Source organism: Bubalus bubalis, chromosome 22 (assembly GCF_019923935.1).
Source record: "Bubalus bubalis isolate 160015118507 breed Murrah chromosome 22, NDDB_SH_1, whole genome shotgun sequence".
Taxonomy (NCBI): domain Eukaryota; kingdom Metazoa; phylum Chordata; class Mammalia; order Artiodactyla; family Bovidae; genus Bubalus; species Bubalus bubalis.
Window position 1 is genome coordinate 1,961,900 of NC_059178.1, and position 16,685 is coordinate 1,978,584.

The window sequence follows — 16,685 nt, forward strand, 5'->3', positions numbered from 1 at the left end:
ACATGACTGAGCGACTAACACTTTAACACTTTTTAGATTTATATACCTTAAAACTACCAGTTGTACCCTTCATTCCTACTACATATAAGAATTTGAAAATGTTCTTCAGAGGTCAAGGGCAAATGTGTGTCATATCCTGGAAACAAATTGCAGGCGGGAGAACTTCTGTTCTGTTTCTTCTTTGTCCAAGAGAAGGAAGAGTGGAGTTGATGGAGCCAAGAAGAAACTGAGGAGAAACAAACCCAAACACATCTTTAGTTTTGTGTGGTACCGGCCTCATCCTGAGCACATTACAGAGATTCGATGCTGGGCCCGAGCATTATCAAATATTCTTTAAGAGCAAAGAAAAATGCTGCCCCTGCAAATGTGAATGTCTAAATACTAATCAAAGCTTTGCTGCGATCTTGCGGAAATGCATAATGAGATTTCCCAGACGTCAATCACTGTGATTCTGACAGCTGTAGTGAGATTCTGGCTTAACGTGTACTCCTCAGCGACGTGTACTCCTCAGCGACGTGTACTCCTCAGCGACGTGTACTCCTCAGCGACGTGTACTCCTCAGTGACGTGTACTTCTCAGTAACGTGGGCCCCGGAGCAGGTGTTGTTCTCTTGAAAAGACAGCTCTCAGACTGTCAACCAGTTTCTCCCCATTTGGAAAGGAGGCGGCGGCCCTCCTTGGTCCAAGCCCGAGTGGGGCTGCATAAGAACTGGGGCAGTAAGGTGCTTGATTTTTTCTTCTCTGCCGCCACTCATTGTTCAAAGGGATGACAATTTCCCACTGCAACTGGTCTTCCAGAGGGACAGTTTGGTAGAAGACTGTCTAATCAGGAAAGGCAGAGCGTTTGAACCCAGAAGTTTTACTCTAATTCCAATAGAAAGATTTCCAGTAATAGAAATTAGTTAAGGGTCTGTTCTCGGTAACAGAACGTGTTTACTGCCACCTCTTTTGAGATAATGAAATGCCATTTAAATTACCCTCTCCCCCTGGTAAATCTGAGCAGAAAGCAAACTCTCTAAGTTTCCTATCATTTGGCAGAGCCTGAAACCGTGTCTAGTAATCACTTCAAGTCTCACTGGGGAAGAACAGCAGGTAGGAAGCTATTTGGGATTTATAGTGCCACTTACTTCTCGAGGCAAAACCAGAGTCATAAAAAGCAAGAAGAAAGACTTCCTGAGCCCTCTGGGGTAAGTAAGGCAATAGACTTTAAAATTCTGATTTTTATTACTCTAGACAAAAGAATACACCTTAGCCGGTTACTGCAAGGCTGAACTTCAGCCTTCTTCTGCCTACTTATCCCTAGGAAGCTCAGACAGGGCTGGCGCTCTCTCTCTCCCTGACTCAGTCTCCCCATCTCTGAAGTGAAGCTAGCAATATCCATCAGGTGGTAGCCTGGGCGTGCCGGAGACTCAGGAATAAGAGGCGCCATCTCGGGGGCTCTAGGGCTTTGTAAGGATGACCAACACTCTGATGGCAGAGAAATCAGACACACAAATGTGACACTTTCCCAAGTGTTTCATACCAGAACTGGTCCAGGTTATGCCCTCTGTTGGCTTCCATGCCACGGATCACCCTCTGTTCTTACGGGCCCTTCACCTGGGGTATCAGAGGTGGGTAGTAATGGGGAGAAAAGAAAAAACCCTGAGTCAGAGTAGCTGGATTTTCTGGGTAAACTTGGCCAGGACCCAGCAAGAAAAGCCAGAAAGGAACCTCATGGCTTGACACCTGTTAGAGAAGAGGCCAGTCTGAGGCTGTGGAAAGATCCCGGTGCGAGGCTTGTTTGCAAACCATTCTAAGTGGGAAGAGGTCTCTGATCCTGGTCTGCCCTCCTCTCCCCTCCCCCGCAACTCCTCCTCTTGGTCTTGAAGGCCGCTGGTCCCCTTGCGGCAGACCCCTTCCCCTCGCTGACAAATGCGCAGCGCTCTTTTCCCAACAGAAAAGCGCAATTACGCAAAGGGACCCCGGCACCCCTTCAAGCACAGGCGTGCTGCGTCCATCCCCTCACTCGGTGGAGGAGGAAGACTCACACCTCGCCTCTCTCTCTACCGGGGACATCGTCTCCCCTCTGTCCACTCAGAGAAAACAGCAACGCAAAGCAGTGGTCGCAACGCCAGCCAGAATTAGGGAGGCTGAGAGAGGGCGGGCATGCAAGTGCCCAGCCAGGAGCGGGCACTCGGAGGAGCCCGAGGCCGCCTCCTCTCACAGCCGAGACGCGGAGACGAGGCCGGGGCCGCCGAGCCCCGGCCTCACGCCGGCCCGGCCGCGGGCCCTGGAAGGACCAGTGTCTGTTGACCTTCTGCCGTGTGGCAAGGATAAACACTGCCCCCGCCTCGGAATCCTGCCAGCACCGGTTTCCATGACGCAGCAGAATCTCTTGCTGTTTACACAGCAGCGCCGAGAATGCCTCCTGCAGTTTAGAGTCACAACAGAGCGGCTGCTTTGCTTCCAGTGCGGGATCTGCCTGTGCTGCCTCAGCGGCCGCAGCCTTGGGGCCTTGGGGCGTTTGTCAGCGAGGGGAAGGGGTCTGCCGCAAGGGGACCAGCGGCCTTCAAGACCAAGAGGAGGAGTTGCGGGGGAGGGGGGAGGAGGGCAGACCAGGATCAGAGACCTCTTCCCACATAGATGGTTTGCAAACAAGCCTCGCACCGGGATCTTTCCACAGCCTCAGACTGGCCTCTTCTCTAACAGGTGTCAAGCCATGAGGTTCCTTTCTGGCTTTTCTTGCTGGGTCCTGGCCAAGTTTACCCAGAAAATCCAGCTACTCTGACTCAGGGTCCGCAGAGCTCTGAAGACCCCTGGGGGTGGGGCGTGGGACAGACTGAGTCGCTTTTATTTCCGTGAACGCTCAGGGGACGCGCTGTATTAATGGCAGGGAGCCCTGGCCGCATCCTCACAGCCCGGAGGAGCCCCAGATTTGTTTAATTGCTCTGGATATTCTGGAGTGAGTGGGGCACGTGAGGTGGGCAGAAAAGAGGTGAAGGAATGAAAGTGTTAGTCGCTCAGTCATGTCCAGCTCTTTGGGACCCCATGGACTGTAGCCCACCAGGCTCCTCCGTCCATGGGATTCTCCAGGCAAGAGTTCTCGGGTGGGTTGCCATGCCCTCCTCCAGGGGATCTTCCCAACCCAGGGAGCAAACTGGGGTCTCTCGAACTGCAGGTGGACTCTTTACCATCTGAGCCACCTGGGCAGAAAGCGCATCTAACATCCTCTGCTCACCCTTGGTGGCTCGCCTGGAGCCTGTGACCCCCTCGAGTCCCATCCTTTCAGCATCCATGGAGCAAGCGGGTCCTGGGACGTTGCACCCGGGCAGCACACTGCACACGGGTCTCTGCGCTCAGCCTGGAGCTTGCTCACCCCACCTGCAGCCGTGGACTGTTTGTCTGCAGACAAGATGCCAAACCCATGTGTCCTATGTAAACAAAGGTGTTTGTGGGGAGAAAAGCGGAAACTAGACTGGTTAGGCCAACTGGCAGCCAGACAGTGGATGGAAAGGGAGCCCGGAAACCTGGTGTAGGTGAGACAAGAGAAAGGGTGAGAGACGAATCAAGGGAGCAGGGAGACCGATTGCTCAGGGTCGTGGGCGCCCTGGGGAGTGGCCGCGGGCGGGAGAGAGCTGAGGAGGTTCGGGTGCATGTAGGGGCCGCTTATGCTGCTCTTACACCAGAAATTTAGGGTCAGACCGGAAATATTGGACAAAAAGCCTTTGCCGGCTGTAAGACTCCAACCACATCGATAGGGAGGGAGGGCAGTCATGAGGCCATGAGTTCCTCCCCCCTCCCTCCCCGAACCTCCAAGTCCAGGAAGGAAGCAGAGGAAGTATCAGAGGAGGGTGTCGTGGATCATTTCATAGTATATAAAAATATTGAATCGCTGTTGTTGACCTAAAACTTATATAATATTGGATGTTAATTATAACTCAATTAAAAAGAAAAGCGATTGTTAAGACCTTTAGGCTCAGAAGAAATGATCTAATTTTATTCCTCCCTTTACAAGTGAGAAAACTGCAGGACAGGAAGGTTAAACAGCCTCAGAGCAGGTCGCTGGCTCAGTGTGTAGAAATCACTCTGGATCCGGGTCTTCATTATCCAGGTATTGGTTATCCTGGATAAATATTATACCCTCTCTCCAAACAAGGTCACTTTTGCAGGTACCAAAGGTTAAGACTTAGACGTTTCTTTTACACAAAAAGCCCATGCCTCCTTCTCACACAGGGAAGGCCATGTAAAGATGAGGCAGAGACTGAAGTGCTGCACAAGCCGCGAAATGCTGTGAATTGTCAGCAACCACCGGAAGCTGGAAGAGGTGCATAAAACGGATCCTCCCTCAGGGCCCTCCAGAAGAAACCAGTTTGTTTTCCTGACCTCTGGCCTCCAGGACTGTGAGACAATGAATTCCTCTTGCTTTGAGCCACTCAGTTTGTGACCCTTTCCTGTGGCCACCCTAGAAACCACTCCACCAGGCTAGGGAAACCGCACACGTGTGAAGCATGGAGTTTCCTCAGGCATATAGCCCAGTACACGGCAGCATGCGATGGCTTTCCACAGGATCTGGATACACTTCTGCACATTCTAGGTTGACTATAAAGCCTTAGCAAGCAGAGACAGGTGAGAGGGAACACAGGGAGCAGAGGATGGGCAGAGAGAGCCAGGACCAAGACAGTGGTTGTAACTGTCTGGTTTTTAGATTCTGCAGCTGTGTTAAGGCTTCCCAGGTGGCGCAAGTGGTAAAAAACCCACCTGTCAATGCAGGGGACTTAGGAGACTCAAGTTCGATCCCTGGATCAGGAAGATTCCCTGGAGGAGGGCCTGGCAACCCTCTGCAGTACCTTTTCCTGGAGAATCCTGTGTGCAGAGGAGCCTGGCGGGCTCCAGTCCATAGGCTTGCACAGAGCTGGACACAACTGAATCGACTCAGCAAGGCACAGCTGTGCTGAGGGCCATCTTGACCTGTGCTGCTCCTGGATGTTGGGGGATGAGCCAACAGTGATTCCTAGGGTGCCCGTAAGAAAGGGTCACAAGCTAGCTGGCTCAAAGCAAGAGGAATTCATTGTCTCACGATCCTGGAGGCCAGAGGTCAGAAAGAGAAACTGAGCCTCCTGGGGTGCTGTGTTCCATATTAAAGGGGCTTAAGCCTGGGGACGCCACCTGGTGTCCTCGCCTGATAAACTGCAGGGGATCAAGTCCACGTCCACAGAGCCCTCCACTTCCTCCCTGCATCGCTGAGGCAGCCCCGCCACACTCAGGTCCCAACCAGCCCCTGCACCCCACCCTGCACCCTGCACCCCACCCCGCACCCCGCCCTGCACCCTGCCCTGCACCATGCCCCCCAACCCTCAGCCCGCCCTGCCCTCCTCCCCCCCAACCCGGGACCCCGCACCCTGCCCCGCACCCCGCCCTGCACCCCACCTTGCACCCTGACCCCCACCCCACACCCCACCTTGCACCCTGCCCTGCACCCTGCCCCCCACCCCGCACCCCGCCCTGCACCCCACCCTGCACCCTGCCCCCCACCCTGTACCCCACCCTGCACCCCGCCTGCACCCTGGCCCCAAACCCGCACCCCGCCCCGCACCCGTCCTACCCCCCTCCCCCGGCACCCCACACCCCTGCCGCCCTCACCTGCACCCTGACCCCCGCCCCCGCACCCCGCCCCGCACCCCTGCACCCCACCTAGCCCCGTGGACCCGTCTGCAAGGAGTCGCCAGCACCCCACCCACGGGACCCGCAGCGCACCCCCCTCTGAGGCCACTTCGTCTGGTGGCCTTCCTTGTGTAATTACCGTCGCAGAGCCCTGCAAAGAGAATGTTGCGCTGGGTTGAAAAGATCAGCTGTTTTAATTAGACATATGTCTCCCATGTCGCCTGGTGCTCACAGCAGTCACTCTAGGTTTTCTTGGTCCTGACAAGAGAAGGTGAATGAGGCAGAAGCTGCCTTTTCTCGTTCAGTCTGGCCTGTCAAGTGAGCTTTGCATTTCTTTGTGGTGAAACTGCTCAGTCAGTTAGGCAGGGGGCAAAGCAGAGCAGTTACACAGCGTGGACCCTGCAGCCGGCTGGCATGTCAGTCCGGGCTCTGCTGCTCTGCTTATGATTTTGGCAGCTGGCGAACCCTGCCTGTGCCTCAGTTTCCTCGTCTATAACTTAGGGCTGCTAATGGTGCTTGTCTCATAGAGTTTTTGTGAAGGTTATATGAGTCAGTGTCTTCCCTGATGGCTCAGTGATAAAGAATCTGCCTGCAATGCAGGAGATGCAGGGGACCTGGGTTCGATCCCTGGGTTGGGAAGATCCCCTGGAGAAGGGCATGGAAACCCACTCCAGTCCTCTCACCTGGAAAATTCCACAGACAGAGGAGCCTGGAGAGACACAGGACTGAAGTGACTTAGCATTGCACGTATGAATTAATAACACAAAGCACTTAATGCAGAGTACATCGTGAGCCTTCAGGTGAGTTGGGTTTATTTCAGTTCATGCTTTTTGAGTGTTTGCCATCGCTTCCTGCTTTGAAGCCACTATTGGCAGGTGGCAGGAGAAGCCATCATTGACTGGGTACAAAACTTCTGCGGCCCTCACTTTCTCTCTCACAAGATACCACTTAGGAAACTCTTTTTGTGAAAGTCTGCAAAATATTTGTTCTTCCTCCCGAGTACCTCCAGCTCCACTGTAACCTTTCTGAGGGTGGAGAGACTGATCATTGTTTCTACAGTCAGTTTGGTAGAGGTGCATCTTTTTACTTTTTCTAAAAAGCAGCTGGAATTCTGCATGTGCAGTCCTTCCTTATTCCTGGGTGTCCTTGAACTGGTGCTGTGTTTAGGGGGAGTGGTTATGCTAATGACGGGCTTCCCTGGTGGCTCAGATGGTAAAGAATCTGCCTGTAATGCAAGAGACCTGGATTGGATTCCTGGGTCAGGAAGATCCCGTGGAGAAGGGAATGGCTGCCCACTTCAGTGTTCCTGCCCGGAGAATCCCATGGACAGAGGAGCCTGGAGGGCGACAGTCCATGGAATTGCAAAGAGTTGGGCATGACTGAGTGCCTGACACTTTCACTACTTCTTTCTCTGTGCTGAAGCCCCAAAGACGTACTGCTCATCAAACACCAGCCCGGCATGTGTGGACACCCTGTAAAGACTCGCTCCCATTCTCTGCTCTCCCGACCTGTTTACCAGTCTGAACTATAACTACAGCTGTGGCCAGACTCCCCTGGCCCCAGCCCAGGTGACGATGCCCACGTGTGGACCAGGGTTCTGCACTGCGATCTCCCTGGCCCCAGCCCAGGTGATGATACCCACGTGTGGACCAGGGTTCTGCACGTGCGATCTCCCTGGCCCCAGCCCAGGTGATGATGCCCACGTGTGGACCAGGGTTCTGCACGTGTGATCTCCCTGGCCCCAGCCCAGGTGACGATGCCCACGTGTGGACCAGGGTTCTGCACGTGCGATCTCCCTGGCCCCAGCCCAGGTGATGATGCCCACGTGTGGACCATGGTTCTGCCCGTGCGATCTCCCTGGCCCCAGCCCAGGTGATGATGCCCACGTGTGGACCAGGGTTCTGCACGTGCGATCTCCCTGGCCCCAGCCCAGGTGATGATGCCCACGTGTGGACCATGGTTCGGCACATGCGATCTCCCTGGCCCCAGCCCAGGTGACGATGCCCACGTGTGGACCATGGTTCTGCACGTGTGATCTGATGAGCGAGGAGAAAGGACGCACGCACGATAGCACTTCACAAGCAGCGGTAGCCCCTAGATCACCGAGCAGAGATGCACTTGGTAGAACCATATCCTTGAACAAGGCATTTTCTCTGCGTTTCTCTCTGACTGAGAAAGTCGCAGCTCTGGGTGAGCGGGGTGGCTCTTCATCATGGTGCCTGGTACCCACCTGGAGTTTGAATCAGGAGGGCCCTCTTGTAGCTCAGGGTCACAGCAGATGGAATCAGCTTATTTTTACTTGCCCATAACCAGGAGTCCACTCCAGAACCAACCCTGGCTACGTCTGGGAAGCACATAAAGAAAGCTCATCAAAGAAAATGAGAAACAAATCCATGCTGGTTTCTAAAAACCCCTGGGGACGGTGCTGCTGAAGGGAGATACTTCCTTTCTCCGCTGCAGGGACCCTGGCGATCAAGAAATACAGTGGATTTTCAGGGAACCGTCACCTAAAACAATACCACTTATGTGTGCCAGGCAATGCCATCCTTTGTAGCAGCTTTTCTGCACTGGCTAATTGCCAACATACTAAACCAATTGTGTGCAGACCCCTGCCCCTGAGGATCTAACTTCTCCAAAGTCCTTTCTGCCCCTTGCTTTGTCACAGAAATGTATTCTCTTCTCTCCCTACTGGGAAAACAGTTGCCCCTTTAAGGACTTTGGCACGGGCCTCGAATCACCTCCTAAGACAGCAAGGCAATCAGAAAAATCTATGTAAACACTGAGGCTCCCGTTAGCCAGACAATGACCAGAGTTCTTACGGCCCAGCCCCTCACACATCCGGGCCCTGGGATCAGCATTCTGAATGCCAACCTGTGCTCTCTCTTTACGAGCTCTGACTTATTCGCTGCCTCCTCTTGTTCTCAGTCTCTAGGGCATACCTTTGTGTTAGGCCTCCCGAAGGACACTCATGATGGCCCCAGAAATTCAAGCCAAGGCTCACAAGATGGGCCAGATGGTTTTCCTTCTCTGGTGCCAAAACTGTGGCGACTCTCTGAACCTAAGACTCTCACATGGGAGCTAGAAAATGACTACCCAGGCCAAGAAATCTGTCCTCTCTTCAGAAGCAAAATGACTGGTTGTTGTTGAGGTCTGTGCCTCTGCACTGGCTGCTGCTGTTTAATATTTATTTGTCTGTCTTGTGTCTTGGTTGCGGCTCGTGGGATCTTTGTTGCAGCTGTGGATCTTCCTCGTTGTGGCTGGAGGCCTTAGTTCCCCCTCACTGAGTGGGATCTTAGTTCCCTGACCAGGGATCAAACCCACGTTCCCTGCATTGGAAGACGGGTTCTCAACCAAAGGACCACCAGGCAAGTTCTGGCACTGGTTGTTAAAGAGCTCTAATAAAGAGCATGGGACAGCCTGCCCAGAAGGCCAAAGGAGCTTCCCGCTTTCTGGGAGGGAGCCCAGCATGTTCTTGAGTGAGCCCCAGGCGGATGGACCCGCTCTCATGGTAGAGGCTGGAAGAGAAGGGAATCTGCATGTTGGCTGCAGCTGGTCTAAGCTTCCTGGAAAGTTTTGCTCTGCTGCTTGGAAATTGTGCTAAGCTCTGCTGCAGATGGAGAGGTATGAGCTGTCTGAAAGGCACCCTCAACGTCTGTTAGGAGACTGTTAGGAGACACTGGACTATTCGTGTGTGTGTGTGTGTGTTTGAGTGTGAAGGTTAAAATGCTTTGTACAGGAAGAGATACAGGTACTTTGAGGAGATTGTTTCCAGCAGTAGTCTCTGTGTTGACAGTTCCTAGCTGCCAAGAGGATGGTTGTATTCAATTTTAGTTCATACGCGAACTTCCTCAGGGGATTGACAGGTCTGCTTCCCAAAGTTGTATGTACTGAGGGCACCTTCTGACTGAGGAAAAGGTGGTGAGTGCACCTTAGCCCCTACTGGAGACCTTTCAGCATCAATAAATAACCATGTCCCACCATGGCCAGAGGACCATGCAGCTGCTCTAAAGGGTGGAAGTGAAGTAGAAAAATCCAGAGTCATGTGACTGTATGAAAATCTGGAGAATTAGGTTTCCCCTACCAGGGACATTAAAAAGCAGACATTACTTTGCCAACAAAGGTCCGTCTAGTCAAGGCTATGGTTTTTCCAATAGTCATGTATGGATGTGAGAGTTGGACTATAAAGAAAGCTGAGTGCTGAAGAATTGATGCTTTTGAACTGTGGTGTTGGAGAAGACTCTGAGAGTCCCTTGGACTGCAAGGAGATCCAACCAGTCCATTCTGAAGGAGATCAGCCCTGGGATTTCTTTGGAAGGAATGATGGTAAAGCTGAAACTCCAGTACTTTGGCCACCTCATGCGAAGAGTTGACTCATTGGAAAAGACCCTGATGCTGGGGAAAATTGAAGGCAGGAGGAGAAGGAGATGACAGGATGAGATGGTTGGATGGCATCACTGACTCAATGGAAATGAGTCTGAGTAAGCTCTGGGAGTTGGTGAAGGACAGGGAAGCCTGGCATGTTGCAGTCCATGGGGTAGCAAAGAGTCAGACATGACTGAGAAACTTTTACTTTTCACTTTACCAGGGGAATCACAGCAAAGCATGGAGCATTTTGTGAGGGAGGGAGGCTGGGAGAAATGTGACCAGTGGAAACCCCTGATATTTGATGGAATGGCCAAAAGGCTTGGAAAACAAGGAGTCTCAAGCTCAGTTTTATGAAAACGAAAGTGTTAGTCACACATCTGTGTCCGATTCTTTGTGACCGCATGGACTGTAGACCTCTAGGCTCATCTGTCCATGGGATTCTCCAGGCAAGAATACTGGAGTGGGTTGCCATTCCCTTCTCCAGGGGATCTTCCTGACCCAAGGATTGGACTCAGGTGTCTGGCATCGCAGGCAGATTCTTTACAGTCTGAGCCACGAGGGAAGCTCACGCTTGGTTTTATGGATACAAGTAATTTTGAGACTGTGCTGCTTCAAGACCGGTCTTTTCACTGTCTCAAACCTTTAGTGAAGTCAGCTTCAATAAAAAATGACTGCATGAATGTATTTGGAAGGAAATCATGGAAAAGAGCTGCATCCCAGGTCTTAGGGCAAGAGGACCACTCTACAAGGGGACAGAGGGAGACTGTGGAGACACAGCCCAAAGAGCCTTGAGGAGTTGCTGGAACTTGCCTGAGAACTTGCCAGAATCTTGACCTTTCCACAGAACTTAAGATCGAGGCATTACACCAATTTAATTTCAATCCCATTGACACAGGGACCCCAGCAGCTGCAGCAATTGAAGCAGAAAACACCTGTGAGTCACAGCACACAGGACTCGACACTTAGTAGGTCCTCAGTGATTGGAAACCAAGATTAAAGTGGTGGTTATTAGTGAAGACTCTGATTTTTTAAATTGCCAAGCTTGTCTACTATGATAAGGAATTCCATTTTTTATAAAATAAAAAATCCTGCTCCCTCTTGGTTAATTATGATCACAGGTGTTTGCTTGTTGGATTATGACACCATCATGACCCAGGTAGGGCCACCACCTGGGAGGAGCTTGTCTGGATGTCAGGACAGCTCCCAAGGAGGTAGTCCTCCTACTTGCCCTGGACTTGACAAAGGCCAAGGGAATCTCGCGAAGGCGTTGGCCAACCACTGGCCAAATCTGGTTCGTGGGCCTGGTAAGATTTAAATGGGGCTTCCCCAGAGGCACAGACCATAAGGAATCTGCCTGCAATGCAGGAGACCCGAGTTCGATCCCTGGGTTGGGAAGATCCCCTGGAGAAGGGAATGGCACCCACTCCAGTATTCTTGCCTGGAGAACTCCATGGCAAGCTATGGTCCACGAGGTCGCAAAGTGTCAGACATGACTGAGCGACTAATACACACACACACACAATATTTAAAGGATTAAAAAAGCAGAAGCCCCCTCCAAAAAAACAAACAAGGAATGTGAGACAGAGATCATTTGAGACCAACAAAGCCCCCAAATGTTGACCACTTGAACTTCCACAGGAAGTTTGCAGCCCTGAGGGTTAAGCCCATGCTGGCCGCAGATCCCCCAGCCCAGAGGAGGGGGGGGTCCCCGAGAGAGGGTGTTGCAGACACTTTGAGTAGCTCCAAGTCCAGGGATGCACCTTGCACTCAGTCTGGTCCAGACGGAGGGCTTGGGATCGAGTCCCCCTCCCGGGGCCCCACAGAGAGGCCAGGGCTGATTGAGGGCCCGGGCAGATGCTGGCATGGCAGGTACACCACCCGCTGTCCCAGGAAGCCGGGAGGGAGATCCTGGCAGGAGCAGCTGGCTCCACCACGGGAGGCGCTGGAGTGGGCCCCTTGGGGATGGTCAAGTCTGTCAGGGAGGCGGGAGGTGGGATGTAGGCCTGGGGAGGGGAGGAGGCTTAGAGGGTAGCCCACCTGGGGGCTGAGCCCCGGGTGAGTGGGGAGTTGGGCCACCTCCTCCAGAAACCAGCGCTCTGGGTCGGTGTGATCCTACCGCATGTGTGCGTGCTTGCGTGCTCAGTCACTTCAGTCGTGTTCAATTCTGCGAAACTATGGACTGCTGCCCGCCAGGCCCCTCCATCCATGGGATCCTCCAGGCAAGGATACTGGAGTGGGTTGCCATGCCCTCCTCCAGGGGATCTTCCTGACCCAGGGATCGAACCGTCTCCTGCAGGAGGATTCTTCTTTACTGCAGGCGGATTCTTCTTTACTGCAGGCGGATTCTCTACCTCTGAGCCACTGGGGAAGGTGAGATCCTACCTCAACCATGTGTAAGTGGCCTGCCTCTGCCCCTCCTGCGTCTGAGCTCTTCGTTTTCAGTCTCTGCTCATGTTTCCCCACCACTCTGCTGGGAAAAGAGAGGACACCCAGGCTACAGGCTTCCCCAAGGCCACCTTCATCCACACACAACCTGGGGGAGGTTTCCCATCTCCACAGGCAGCACATCTGGGGTTTAGAGTAAGAAAGACATTAGAGGGACTTCCCTGGTGGTCCACTGGTTAAGAATCCCCCTTGTCAATCCGGGGACGCGAGTTCGATTCCTGGTCAGGGAACTAAGATCCCGCATGCCGCACGTTCCGCACGAAAAACCTCCCATGAGGCAGTGAAGGTCTCGCACGCAGCAACTAGGACCCGATGCAGCCAAATAAATAATTATTTTTTAAAGAAATACAATATTATCTGACAACTGGACTTCACATCGTGTGTTCTGTTTGAATCTTTTTGTTTGTTTGGGTTTTGGTGCTGCAGGCATTCCTGCAGAGTGGAGTTTGAAGAAAGGGGCGTTCTTCTCAGGGAACAAAGCCCCACCCAAGGCCAGGCTCTTAGGCCAAAGCATCTGGATGACGGTGTGGAATCACAGGGGCCACCTTAGAGAGTCAGAGGATGTGCCCCGGACAAGCCCTGGGGGCCACACAGGTGACTGTCTGGGCCCCATGGGGTGGGGGCCCGGCTGCGATGACGGAGGCTGCGGGCCTGGGAGCTCAGGCGGCCTGAGCAGCGGCTCCTGGTGCTGGAACCTCGCCGCCCGCCCCAGGCGTGCCTGCGTCTGACTGCTGGTTGGTATTCTTGGGCATTTTTCAGGAACCAGAGAGGTCAAATTAGGGGACGGTTGTTTCAGGCTCCCAGACAGAAGGGATCTTGTTTGCTGTATTCCCTGCAGAACCCTCCTGCTCGAAGCAGAGCACGCCTCATGGAAGACACACAAATGTCCGTTCATGCCAGGCATGGTGGAAGCTCTATTTTTAAAGGGAAACCAGCTCATTTTATAAAGAAGGGGTGGATCGGTACCCAGGCAGGGTTTGGTGCAGCAAGCTATTCCAGAAATTCTTTCCCTCCAAACCCAGTCACTTCTTTGAGCTCCTAATGTGTGGGTAACCCTGGTAGAAACAGGAAAATGGGAGGGACTCACAGGTTCTTAACTCGAGATGAGAAAAGGAACCAACTTGTGGCTGACTTACCTGGCCAACCTGACCGAGCCACGCGGTCTGGAGCTTCTGTTTCAAGCCCAGTCAATCGCTTTCATGTATTTCCTGAGTGGAGGGAAGGCCAGGTGGCTCAGTGGTAAAGAATCTGCCTGCCAATTCAGGAGATCCAGGTTCGATTCCTGGGTTGAGAAGATCCTTTGAAGGAGGAAATGGCAGCCCACTCCACTATACTTGCTTGGAAAATTCCACAGAGGAGCCTGGCTGGCTACAGTCCATGATGGGTCACAAAGAGTCAGACATGATTGAGCACGCATGCGTTTCCTGAATGGAGAATAAGCTCAGGTCTTAGGAGTCAGAAAGCCCCAGGTTCCAATCCCAGCCCTGCCACACCCTGTTGTATGACCTGAGTCAGGTAAGCGATTTAGTCTAAGCCTGAGCTTTTCATCTGTACAATGGAGATAATATAGTATCCATCTCTGAGTGTTAGTACGAGGAGTAAATGAAACAGTGGAGGTTGTATATCTAGAAGGGTACCAGGAACACAGCAGAAGTTTAACAGAGTTTAACTATTATTATTGGGCTTTTGTTTTTTTTGTCTTCTCTGCCTAGAACACAAACATAACCCTCCACCCTTTCTCTAAGGCTCAGTCAGTATGACACTCCTCTGAAAGGAAGCTTCCACGGACGTTTCCCCACTCATAAATGCCTCCTTTGTGCTTTCATTGTAGCCTGTGAACACTTCGTCCTTGGATTCACTACCTTTGTTTTTATGGTCAACTCTAGTACTTGTCTCTTGGCCAGACTGAGAGCTCCCTGAAGTCAGGGCGCTGTGTTACTTAACGCTTCCCCTCCTAGCTTGCGTGGCTTTTGGTCATGTTAGGGGTTTAAGCATTTGCTGGGTAAATGAACAGAAAGGCAATATTGCATAGTTTAAGGGATAAATGATTGTTACAGATAGTCAGGGCTTATCTCAGGTCTGAGGAAGAGGCAAAAGGGACTAATACTTGTGGACTATGTTCAAAGAAGGAAGGACAATTTGATAAAAAGAAGTGAGGATAGATAAGAAGTGAAGGTTTTGATATATTATCTATATATATATTTTTTAAAGAACTCTGTTTAAACAGGGTGATGATCATGTGTTTTTGAGCTTAATTGCTACCCTCAGCATAGTTATTTAACATTTGAAGTTTTCTAGAATTCTTAGATTATTTAAGGGTAGTTCTATTATATTCCAGGGCTTCCTAGGTGGGCTCTAGTGGTAGAGAATCTGCCTGCCAATGCAGGCTACAAAAAGAGACACAGGTTCAATCCCTGGGTGGGGAAGATCCCCTGGAGGGCGGCATGGCAACTCACTCCAGTATTCTTGCCTGGAGAGTCCCATGGACAGAGGAGCCTGCTGGGCTACAGTCCACAGGGTTGCAAAGAGTTGAGCACAAGTGAATCGACTTAGCACACACACTATTATATTCCAGAGGCTGACATTAATACGTTGGTTATGTTTATTTTCAGTGAACATCAGAAGGTGTATTAATTAGCACACTGGGTGTCAGATTTTATTGTTTTGTTGGTGGAGTGAGCCGTACTTGTTGGATTGGTAGACAAGTTGTTCGGAATCCTTGCCTTCCCATGAGGAGAGCATAAGCAACTCATGTCCTTTGGAACGGCCTCCAGGTCTTAGAATTCCACTAGGTCCTGCGTCTATCGCTTAAAGAGAAGGCTGTCATCTGACCAATTAGCTGAATCTTGCCGCTAGCGTCTTGTCACATCTGCTTTCTCGAGTGAAAGGATGGAGAGCCGGGGCTTGGAGAGCTCACTAACCAGGCGGTCTGATGCTTGCTCCTGCTGGCTGATGAGCATCTCTGGGTGTCAGAATTCGGCCCGAGACTTGCGTTTTCTGCAACAGGCTGAGAGGCAGAGGGAGAGGATGCTCATGGCCCTCACTTCCCCCCACCCCTGAAGCCTGCGGAGGGATAAGTGCGATACCGTGATGGTGAGCAGCCACCGGCTCAGGTCATCGTGGACAAGCAGGTTAGGAAGCAGTAGTAGCAATGAAAATGGAAAAGAAAAAAAAAGTATGGGCGGGACCCAGAAGACAGCAGAATCAGCAGGACCTGGTGGCTATGGTGCGATGGGTACTACAGTCCGGATGTTTATCTACCCCCCGAATTCACATTGCAATCCTAACCCGAGAAGGTGATGGCCTTAGGAGCCGAGGCCTTTGGGAGCTGATTGCGTGGTGGTGCCCCCAAGGGTGGGATCCGTGCCCTTGTATAGGGTGAATCTTTCCTGAAACGTGTCTACTGGCTGCGGCAGGGCTGTTGCTGCACACGGCGTCGTCGATCTTTGTCGAGGCACGAGCCCCCAAGAACAGGATCCATGCCTTTATATAGGGTGAATCTTTTCTGAAACATTTATCTATTTATTTGGCTGCGGCGGGGCTGTTGCTGCACACGGCATTGTCGATCTTTGTCGAGGCACGCAGGATCTTTGGTTTTGGCGTTTGAACTCTTAGTTGTGGTATGTGAGCTCCAGTTCCCTGACCGGGGATTGAACCTGGGTCCCCTGCATTGGGAGTGTGGAGTCTTAGCCCCTGGAACATCAGGGAAGTCCCAGTGCCCTTATACAAGAGACCCCAGAGAGCTTTTCCTCCCTTTCTACCCTGTGGGGTACATGAAGTTTGTGACCTACAAGGGGGCTGTCACCCAACCATGCTGGCACCCTGATCTTGGATTGCCAGCCTCCAGAGCCATGCGAAATGCATTTCTGTTTTTTACAGAAAGTCGCCTGGTTTGTGATATTGTTATATGAGCAGCACCAGGAGATGGAGAGAGGCACTGATGCTGACCCTGCACGAGAAGAGGCATGGCTTCTCTGTCCTAGAAGCAGACTCTCCCCTAAATCTGAGGGCAAGTTTGTGTAGACGTCCAAGCTGTCCCCATAGCTTACTCTCCAGGTCATGCATTTCCTGGGAGCTTGCCTTCCATTTGCAGCCTCCTGTTTTACCCAGAAGAGCATCCCCAACATCCCAATTTAGAAACAAATATATCTTCTGCCCTATAACATGGCTTTGGTAAAAGGGTTTTCTACGCATCAGGGCAAAGTAAAGGGAAACCACAGCCATAGAAGGTATTGT